Below are 9,100 nucleotides of genomic sequence, written 5' to 3'. Positions count from 1 at the left end.
AATTTTGCGTTCACGTAGGTTATAAGGTTTCTTACGCACCTCAAGGTCAGTGCACTTCTGCACACCACTTGTGTCAACACCTTGCGTGTTAGTGACCACCCCACGTCTCCTCACCAACCGATCATCCAGGACTTCATCATCATCCTCCAGTACAATTCCTCTATCCTCCCTCTTTTTTTTCTTATTACAAATCGGATAGCCATAGCAAGGTTTTAGGCGATCGACATGGACAGTCTCCTGATCCTTCATATTGCAACCCTCCACACGATACGTAGTTGGGTTTATCACCTTGGTGATCCGAAAGGGTCCTTTATAATTATAAGAAAACTTATTCCCTTTAACACCTTTCTTTCTCACCCAAACCCTCTGCCCTTCCGAAAAACTTACTAATGTTCTCCCTTTGCTTCGATAATCCCTTCCTTTCTTGTTGTAATTTCGCGCATGGATACTCGCATTTTCCCGTAATGCACGGAGTTTCGTGACCAGGAATGCCCTACGCTCATCGGTAGACATATCATCAGGCAGGTATTCGATATTAGGGGTACGGGGATCAACACCATACAAGAGGAAGGCAGGTGACTCATTTATGGCAGTGTGGTGCGAATTGTTATAGGCAAAACATGCAGAAGGTATCATTTCATCCCATTCGACTCTCCCATCGTCAGAGGATTTAGTTATCATTTCGACTAACGATCTGTTCACCCGTTCGCACGTGCCATTCGCACAAGGTCGATAAGCGGTAGTAATGTTCCTCCTAATTCCTAACCACTTGCAACAGTCCGAGAATAAAGATGATAGAAAGTTGGTACCTCTATCGGAAATAATTACTTCTGGGGCACCGTACCTACAAACGATTTCATTAAATATTGTATTACTCACAGACCATGCAGTTTGGTCCTTCAAAGGGTGTGCTTCGACGAAACGAGTGAAAATATCTACTATTACAAGGATGAATCGGTTACCGCTGCTCGATGTGCGGATAGGTCCTACTATATCCACAGCAATCTTTTGGAAAGGTGCCTCAGCCGTCTCGTTTTCTTGGAAAGGAGCCTTTCCTTTGTGTACATTATGCCTCTGGCACCTTTCACACGTCTTAATGACACCTTCGACCTTCTCTCTCAAATTCCGAATATAATAGTGTTTCTCAATGTTAATTATAGTTTTTCGCACGCCCCAATGCCCCGACAGATTGTTTTCGTGAACAGCCTTAATCACTTCCCTAGCAAGATCCTCCCCTACGCATAATTGGCTAACATACTTGTCACGGGACTTCAAGAGGCTTCTTCTATACAGGCATTCGCTTATTACTACATACTGGTGCATATAGCTCCCAATATTTCTATTCCCGGGGCTTCTCAGTAAATCCCTTTTTATGGGGCCAAAAGTTTCATCGCGATCCTGTGATAAACCAATCTCGTATCTATTAGGGATTACAGCCCTTGTAGATTCAACATCGAAGTGATGAACCCCGTTAACGTTCCTCGAAAGGAAGTCCGCTACTTTATTGTCAACGCCTTTCACATGTTGGACTTCTATATGGTAGTCCATAATCTCCATTATCCAACGAGTCAGACGCTTGCTCCCATTTTGAAGGAACACAAGGGGTTTATGGTCAGAGAGTATTATCGTTTTTTGGCCTAGAATTAAAAATTTGAAGTGTCTTAAGGCTAAAACAATTGCTAGACATTCTTTCTCAATTGTGGAATAATTGATTTCTGCCCCTTGAAATCTCCTACTAAAATAGCCTATCGGAGCCAGTCCCTTTTCGTGCCGTTGTTCGAGCACCGCAGCTGCCGCGTTGTCAGATGCGTCAGTGTGCAAATAGAATGGTCTATCAAAATCCGGGTGAGCTAGAATTGGTGGGCTTGCTATTGCCTCTTTTAACTTTTCAAAACCTCTCTGACATTCTGGGCTCCATAAAAATCTCTTCCCTTTCTTGGTGAGTTCTGTTAATGGAGCAGCGATATCGGAAAACGACGGGATAAAATTCCGAAAAAAACCAACCACACCGAGAAAACTGCGGACCTCTTTTACACTACGAGGTGTTTCCACTTTCTTGATCGACTCAACATTGTTGGGATCAGGTCGCACACCCTCGCTATTAATAATATGTCCTAAATATCTCACCTCCTTTGCTAATATTTGGCATTTACTCGGATTTAATTTTAGGCCCTCATCCCTTAATGTACTAATTACTCGATCGACAAGCTCAAGATGATCCTCCAAACTTTGTGAAAATAATACAATATCATCTTGAAACACAAAGCAGCTATTTCCGACAAATTTTGCTAAGATCTTCGTCATAATGTATTGGAAAAACCTCCCACTATTCTTCCCACCCTGAGGCATCCTACAAAGTTGGTATTTTCCCCATGGTGTGGAGAACGCAAATATGTGTCTTACCTTGGGATCTAGAGGAATCTGGAAATACCCTGCTTTTAAGTCCAATACCGAGAAATATCTGTTCCCATTAAGTTGGGATAAGATGTCGTCTATTCGAGCCATCGGGAATATTTGGGGTTCTGTTATATCATTAATTTTTCGCAGGTCCAAAGTGATACGAATCTCACCAGAGCTTTTAGGAACAACATGTATAGGAGAGTTCCACTCCGATGAGCTCTCCTCACATATACCTGCTTTTATCAGCTCACTAACTTGCTTCTTAAGGCCAGGTAAGTAACTGTACGGAATTCGGTACTGTCTAACGTTGACCGGACGTTCCGACGTCAGGCTAACAGAGTGCATATGTCTGCTAGTGCCAGATAACTCGGCAATTTCGCTAGCAATAGCGTCCGGATACTTTCTCAAAATATTTATTATTTTCCTCTTAACCGGTTCATCTAGGTGATCCAATCTCCACACCTCTCTTTCTACCTCTGCCACCCCTACCTCACTATTTATATTAATACAAAATCTCCCTTCACGACCTTGCTTATCTGCCTTAACCACTGATTCGATCCCCACCAACAGCCCAGGGTGCTGGCAAATAATGTCCATCCCGATGATCATCTCGTAACCTGCCCTTTCAGGAAACCCAACACTTGGTGTTGTCGTGCATACCTTTTTCCCATCGTGGAAACAGCACTCGATTGCTACGGCCTCATCACTGTTTATGAGTGCTCCCGACATCCCACTAATACATGAATTGTTTGGGACCACCCAATTCCTATTTTCACGCCTGATATATTCAGTCAATTCATTCTTAATTACGGTCCTTTCTGCACCTGTATCTACTAGACCAGCAATTTCACGTCCTAGGATTACACCTCTTACAATCGGTAACCCCCGGTCTGACAAGTGGATCTTTCTGGTCAGTTCTAATTTAACTAACCGGTCATTCGCCTGACCTTTCAAATGACCTCTGACTAGTTTAAACCTCTTCTCTTGTTGCATTTTCTCGAAATATGGCCTATTTCACCACACGTGTAACAACGGCGCTCTTTTCCCCACCTCTCGCGGTTATTGTTCCCCTTCATGTGCTCGAGTAAAGATGCCATGGACTCGGTCAAACTCCTTATTTGAGTCTCCAACTCCTCTACACGCTTACCCAATTGTACTTCCCTTCTCTCCAACCCCCTTTCATGCTCAACATTTGCGCATACCTCACTTATCCCACCTCGTTTGTTGCAGGCCGATTCGATTTCCTCTTCTTCTTCGGCCTTTACTATCGCCTCATCCAAGGTGTCCGGCCGCCTCTGCATCACCTGCCTCCTAATCTCCGCTAGTAGTCCTTTTATAAAGCATTCCTTAACAGCATTGTCGCGAAGCGTCGCTAAATTAGAATTGCGCGTCACCGCTCGTGAAAACAACGACTTAATCCTAATCCCGTATTCGCAAACCCTCTCCCCTCTTCTCTGGGAGATCTTTAATACCTGATCAAACGGGTCCTGTTCTTTTTCTTTACGACCAAAGCACTTTATAAGAGCCCTCCTTATTTCATCATAGCTCATGACGCCCTGGTCCCTTAAATCGAAAAATAAAGACAAGGGCTCACCTTTTAGGCGGGCTTGAACTACGGTGACCTTCACAGTCTCATCCCAGCTTGCCAACGACGCGACGTTCTCGACGGTTTGGAAAAACCTACTCACATCTAAAATATCTCCGGGCAGGTTCGAAAAACATGGGATCATGCCCATAAATCCCGTTACAATAGGCACATTGCCCAATTCCCCTGCCCCTGAAGATCCGCTGGTAATTTGTTCATCCATAGTTTACCGAAACCTTTTGGTTTTACAATAATATAATTTACAATTCCAATGGCTATAATTACAGATATAAGCGGCAGTAGGATGAGGGGTTAATACAAGATGCACGTTTGGTCGGTCCTTTTACAACAAACAACCCGATCAATATCCTGTCGCGGACGCCAATGTTGATTATCCGATGGATCTAAGTCCACGGATGTAATAAGGATGTATGTTAAGGACTCAAGTAATGACCAATTACACGTGCACGAATTTGGCGAAACAACAGTAATTTATTCTAACAGTACAATAACCGCGAGATGCTTCCTAACCCTCAAGTTTACACGATACACGACTTAAAACTAACGAAATTTACAATACTCTATATACATATATACATACACATTTTCCTTCTATACAATAATTGCATATATTAGCCTTCGACGAATCACGGTATTATGTTAAGTAAATGCAACACGATCTCGAGTTCCAAGCGTTCCTTTTCTTTACGTTAATTCACAAAACTAATAGTTCTTTCCGATACCTGAACGTAATTTACGTCACCAGAAGTACGTCCCTCGTTGATACTTCTCAATTACACTACGATGGAAACGGATTGTGCTTCCCGACTGAAAGTGGTCGCCCTTTCTAGACTCCTGTTCTCCCGGTCTAACTCCGACGTCCTTGCTGACCCTTCCTCGGCAACCTTCCTCGACGAATCCAAAAGCAGCCAAAAAGTGTCCTCAATCGTGAGAGTCCCTCAATTTATATTTCCCGCTCTCCGGAAGTCCGCTTCACTTATTGTCCCACTCTGGACCAATCAGAAAGCTTCTCACGTATCCTAAGGTGACATCATAAGAAAATTCCACGCGACACGGTACAAACCAAGAAAACCCGATACATACAAAAAGGAAACCGAGAAAATAATTAATAATAATAATAATAACAATATTAGTTCGTAGACGGTGTTACAAAATACTTACTTTTCATTATCTGTAAGTTGCGAGCATTTTATTAAAGATTATGTGTATTGATACATTTAAATTCAATTATGTACTTTGGCTATTAACATATAAACTATTGTTAATTTTGTGATTTACTGAATTACTCGTACTAGCTCCTGTAGTAGCTAGGCTGTAGTTCTGTTCTGTAGTTTCTGTTCAATAATACTTCGTAGATTAAGCAAATTAATGATAGAGATAAAGGAAAACTAAATTAATTATATTTAAATAATAATAAATAGATGTTGGAAGTAGTAACGAGACGATATTATTCGAAATATTTTGAAAATTTAAGTGAGATTTTGAGCATTTATTTAGCCTAAACTCGAGTTATGATCTGTTAAACTGTTTAAAGCTCCGCCTATAAATTAATATTGAACTGTAGTTGTGTATCTGTACATAGAAAAATGTATTAAATTAAATTTTTATCTTTTAAAACAATGTGTAATAAGTGTAATTTTTAGGACAAAATAAAAAAAAAAATATTTCTCTGAGTATTTTATTTAAGTTACCCTATAAATTATTTATCAAACTAATTAAGCAACAGTCTGTTTTTATTGGAAAAAAATTATAAATGTTTATCATAGATTGTAGATATCATTTTGTTTACAGCGATAAATAAACAGCATAGAAATAGTTATCAATGAAAATCTTTGAAAGTTGTCGACACAATAATCATTTCACAGTTGAGAGGATTTCTCTTCTTTTTTTCGATTCAAGAATAGAGAAATAAGGAAGCAGACTATTCTCCTTCTCAGCACACATGCACACACCTTTAGGTACCAGACCATGTGAGAAACAGCATTCAGACAACTTTACGACATACAACCTGACTGATTTATGTCACTTGGTGTGGGAGGTGTTGAAAAGGGATACCGAGAGGGCTGATTCGAGCGAAAATAAACGCGCTTTGAGTATTTTTGCAAAGGAACCCAGTTGGGGGTCGTTCGATGTTTATTGTCTGGCGCGTCCCACTCGGGTTTTCTTTAATAGAAAGAGGGACAATGAAAATGAAACACCACCGATGCAATTGTTCCCATCTGTAAATATCTAACTGTAACCAGATGTTGACGACGAAGAGTGTGAGAACAATTCCTTTGCCTGAATTCAAAATGTTGTATAATTTAATGAAATTAAAAATTTTCTATATAATTTCTCCATTATAAAACATCAGTTTGCAATTTAATTCATTTAGACGGTTCTTTTCAACGATATAAAAAATTTAATCAGTACAATTTGTAATTTAATAAGATAATTTCTTAATGATAACTTTTATTATATCTAGCCATTAGTTATATATTGATGTATACGAGACATAAAATTAAATAAATTTTACATAAAATAAATATACTTTAGCCTATATTATTGGCATCATTTTTGAATTTTTAGTCAATAAAAATAGTCTTTCTATAATATTTAGAGTAATAAAAGGATATATAATGGATATTATATAAAATAAGAACCATGCGTAATAAAATTGGGATAGAAATTTAGAAAAAAGTATAAAGTTATAATTATTTGTTTGTAATAATTAATTTATAGTAAATTACAGTATTTAATTAAAATAAATTCTATATTTTTTAAAAAATTAATTCCTTTTAACGAGTGAATTTTTTAAAGATAATTTATAAAGACTGGAGAGGGCGAAAAATATATTTGAAGAATGTTCAACTAGAAGTTACTACTATATTTGTAAAAAGGTAGAATAATATTTATATTTAAGAATTAAATATGATAAAAAGGTCTTGACTTGAGGTCCCGACACAGGGTCTAGCATTCAGAGAAAAGGTCCAAGCCAATTTTGCTTCTCTCGAGTACTAATATATACATAAATGAATACAGTCAAACCTGTTTTTATGCGCTCTTTTTATGTGCGATTTTTATTTGTGCGATATTTTTAATGCGAATTTTTAATTTATGCGGTTTTTTTTGTGCGATTTTTTATTTGTGCGGTATAGTTGGCGACTAGTCTCGTGCGATTCGTCATGTCTCACGTTGACTTATTATAGCTAAATAAACTTATTATAGCATAAATGCACTTATTATAGTAATATTATTGCATGAATATGCGAAAAATGAAATAATTTACTTTTTAAGTCAACAAAACACCACCTGGACAAAAATATGTAAAACAGACGATAGACCAGACGATGCAGTCAAGTGCTGACATCTGTTGTCAATAAATTCTATTTCGTACGGTTTTGAGTTATTTTCTACGTGAGACTTTTTTTATGCGTTCCCTATTCACCGCATAAAAAAAATATATTTTTAATTGTGTTGCGAAAACTATTTTTTACAGCCATTCGTGAAGTTTCGTGCGATTTCTTTTTATGCGTTTTTTTTAATGCGGTCCCTATCCCCCGCATAAAAACAGGTTTGACTGTATTTATAATAATTTATTTTACGTATATTTAAATTTATAAACTGTATAAAAATATTTATAACGAAACTTTAATTTTTAATTATTCTATTTTTTTTTTTTTTTATTTAATACATTTTTTTGTTATAATGAATATAAATTATACAAATTACCATTTAAAACCAATTTTAAACCTGCTATTTTTAAATTTTGAATTAGTATGCATTTAACAATATAAGGCTCTTAAAAATACCATTATATTTAAAATAAATATGTTTAGAAGTCACGTTTTTAACTTAAAAAAATTCTCTAATAATTGACAGCGAATAATAAAACGTGTATTTTGATATAAATGGATCATTTATCAGATATCTTCCTTTGGCTTATCTCTACGAGCCTGAAAACTGAGTACTAGTCGAATAGCAAAGGAGATTGACAGTGAAATTTACTAATCTTGAGATTTTCATCAAACGATAAATGGACTCGAAAACAGTTTTACGACTCGCACGTTTTCTGGAACATAATTTCATGCTGAAACTGGTTAGTTCCTATAAAGCAACTCGCTAAACTCGTATTTATTTTACCTTTAAACTAAGAATAATTTAATAGTTCTTGGAAAAAATATATTTAAAATAAAAATAAAATAAACTTCGAAATTTATAATTTTAAGAATTATAAAATGATTTCTTTGTTATATAACTTAAAAATAGATTAATGTAAAATTGTTTCAGCCTTCTATTAAGTTAACTTGACTCTCTTTTCATCTCACACTTATTAAACTTTTGCTATAAAAATTAATATCTGACTTAATTAATAAAGTAAAATGTTCCCTTTTATACATTAAATATTATAATTGTATAAATATAATTAATCTATGAGCATCGTATATCTAGCTTTATAACATAACCGTAATTTAACGTTTAAAAAGCATAAAAATCTGATTTAAAATAGTTAAATATATACTAATTTAAATACATATATATATATTTAATTATAACATGCCTAACATATTATATATTAGTTTTAATTAAGCGTATTGTTCGTATAATCTTTAATTAATTTTTTTTTTTTTACAATAGAAACTTTACACCATAAATTACATGATTCAAATACATAAATTTTCTTTAAAAATAAACCTTAAATTGTTTATCTTTTTATAAAGAAAATTGTATTTATGTTGAGTTAATGTGTCTACGTGAGGTAAATTTTAATTTAAAAAAGAAAAAATTCGTAGGAATTTAAGAAAAACTGTCTTAAAAGTTCATTTATCCGATTGGAGTTTAGATAATCTTCAGCTACAAAATGCCTGTAAATGGGAGTTTAAGCTGATAAAAAAAAGTACTTAGAACAAGTTGAGGTCAATAAGTAAAACCTGTTTCTTTTATATAGACCTATTTAAAACACGAATGGCTATTAACACCTACATTTAGTGATTGTTTCCTTTTATAAGATCATAAAGAAATAAAAAAAAACCTTTCAAAAGTTCATTTCCAAGAACTAAGTTTCTAATTTTAATGTTTTTATAAATTAATCCTCTAGTTTGAATAGTATTTTTT

Source organism: Centruroides vittatus, unplaced genomic scaffold (assembly GCF_030686945.1).
Source record: "Centruroides vittatus isolate TY-2023 unplaced genomic scaffold, ASM3068694v2 contig_459, whole genome shotgun sequence".
NCBI classification, from domain to species: domain Eukaryota; kingdom Metazoa; phylum Arthropoda; class Arachnida; order Scorpiones; family Buthidae; genus Centruroides; species Centruroides vittatus.
This window is presented reverse-complemented; position numbering follows the sequence as displayed.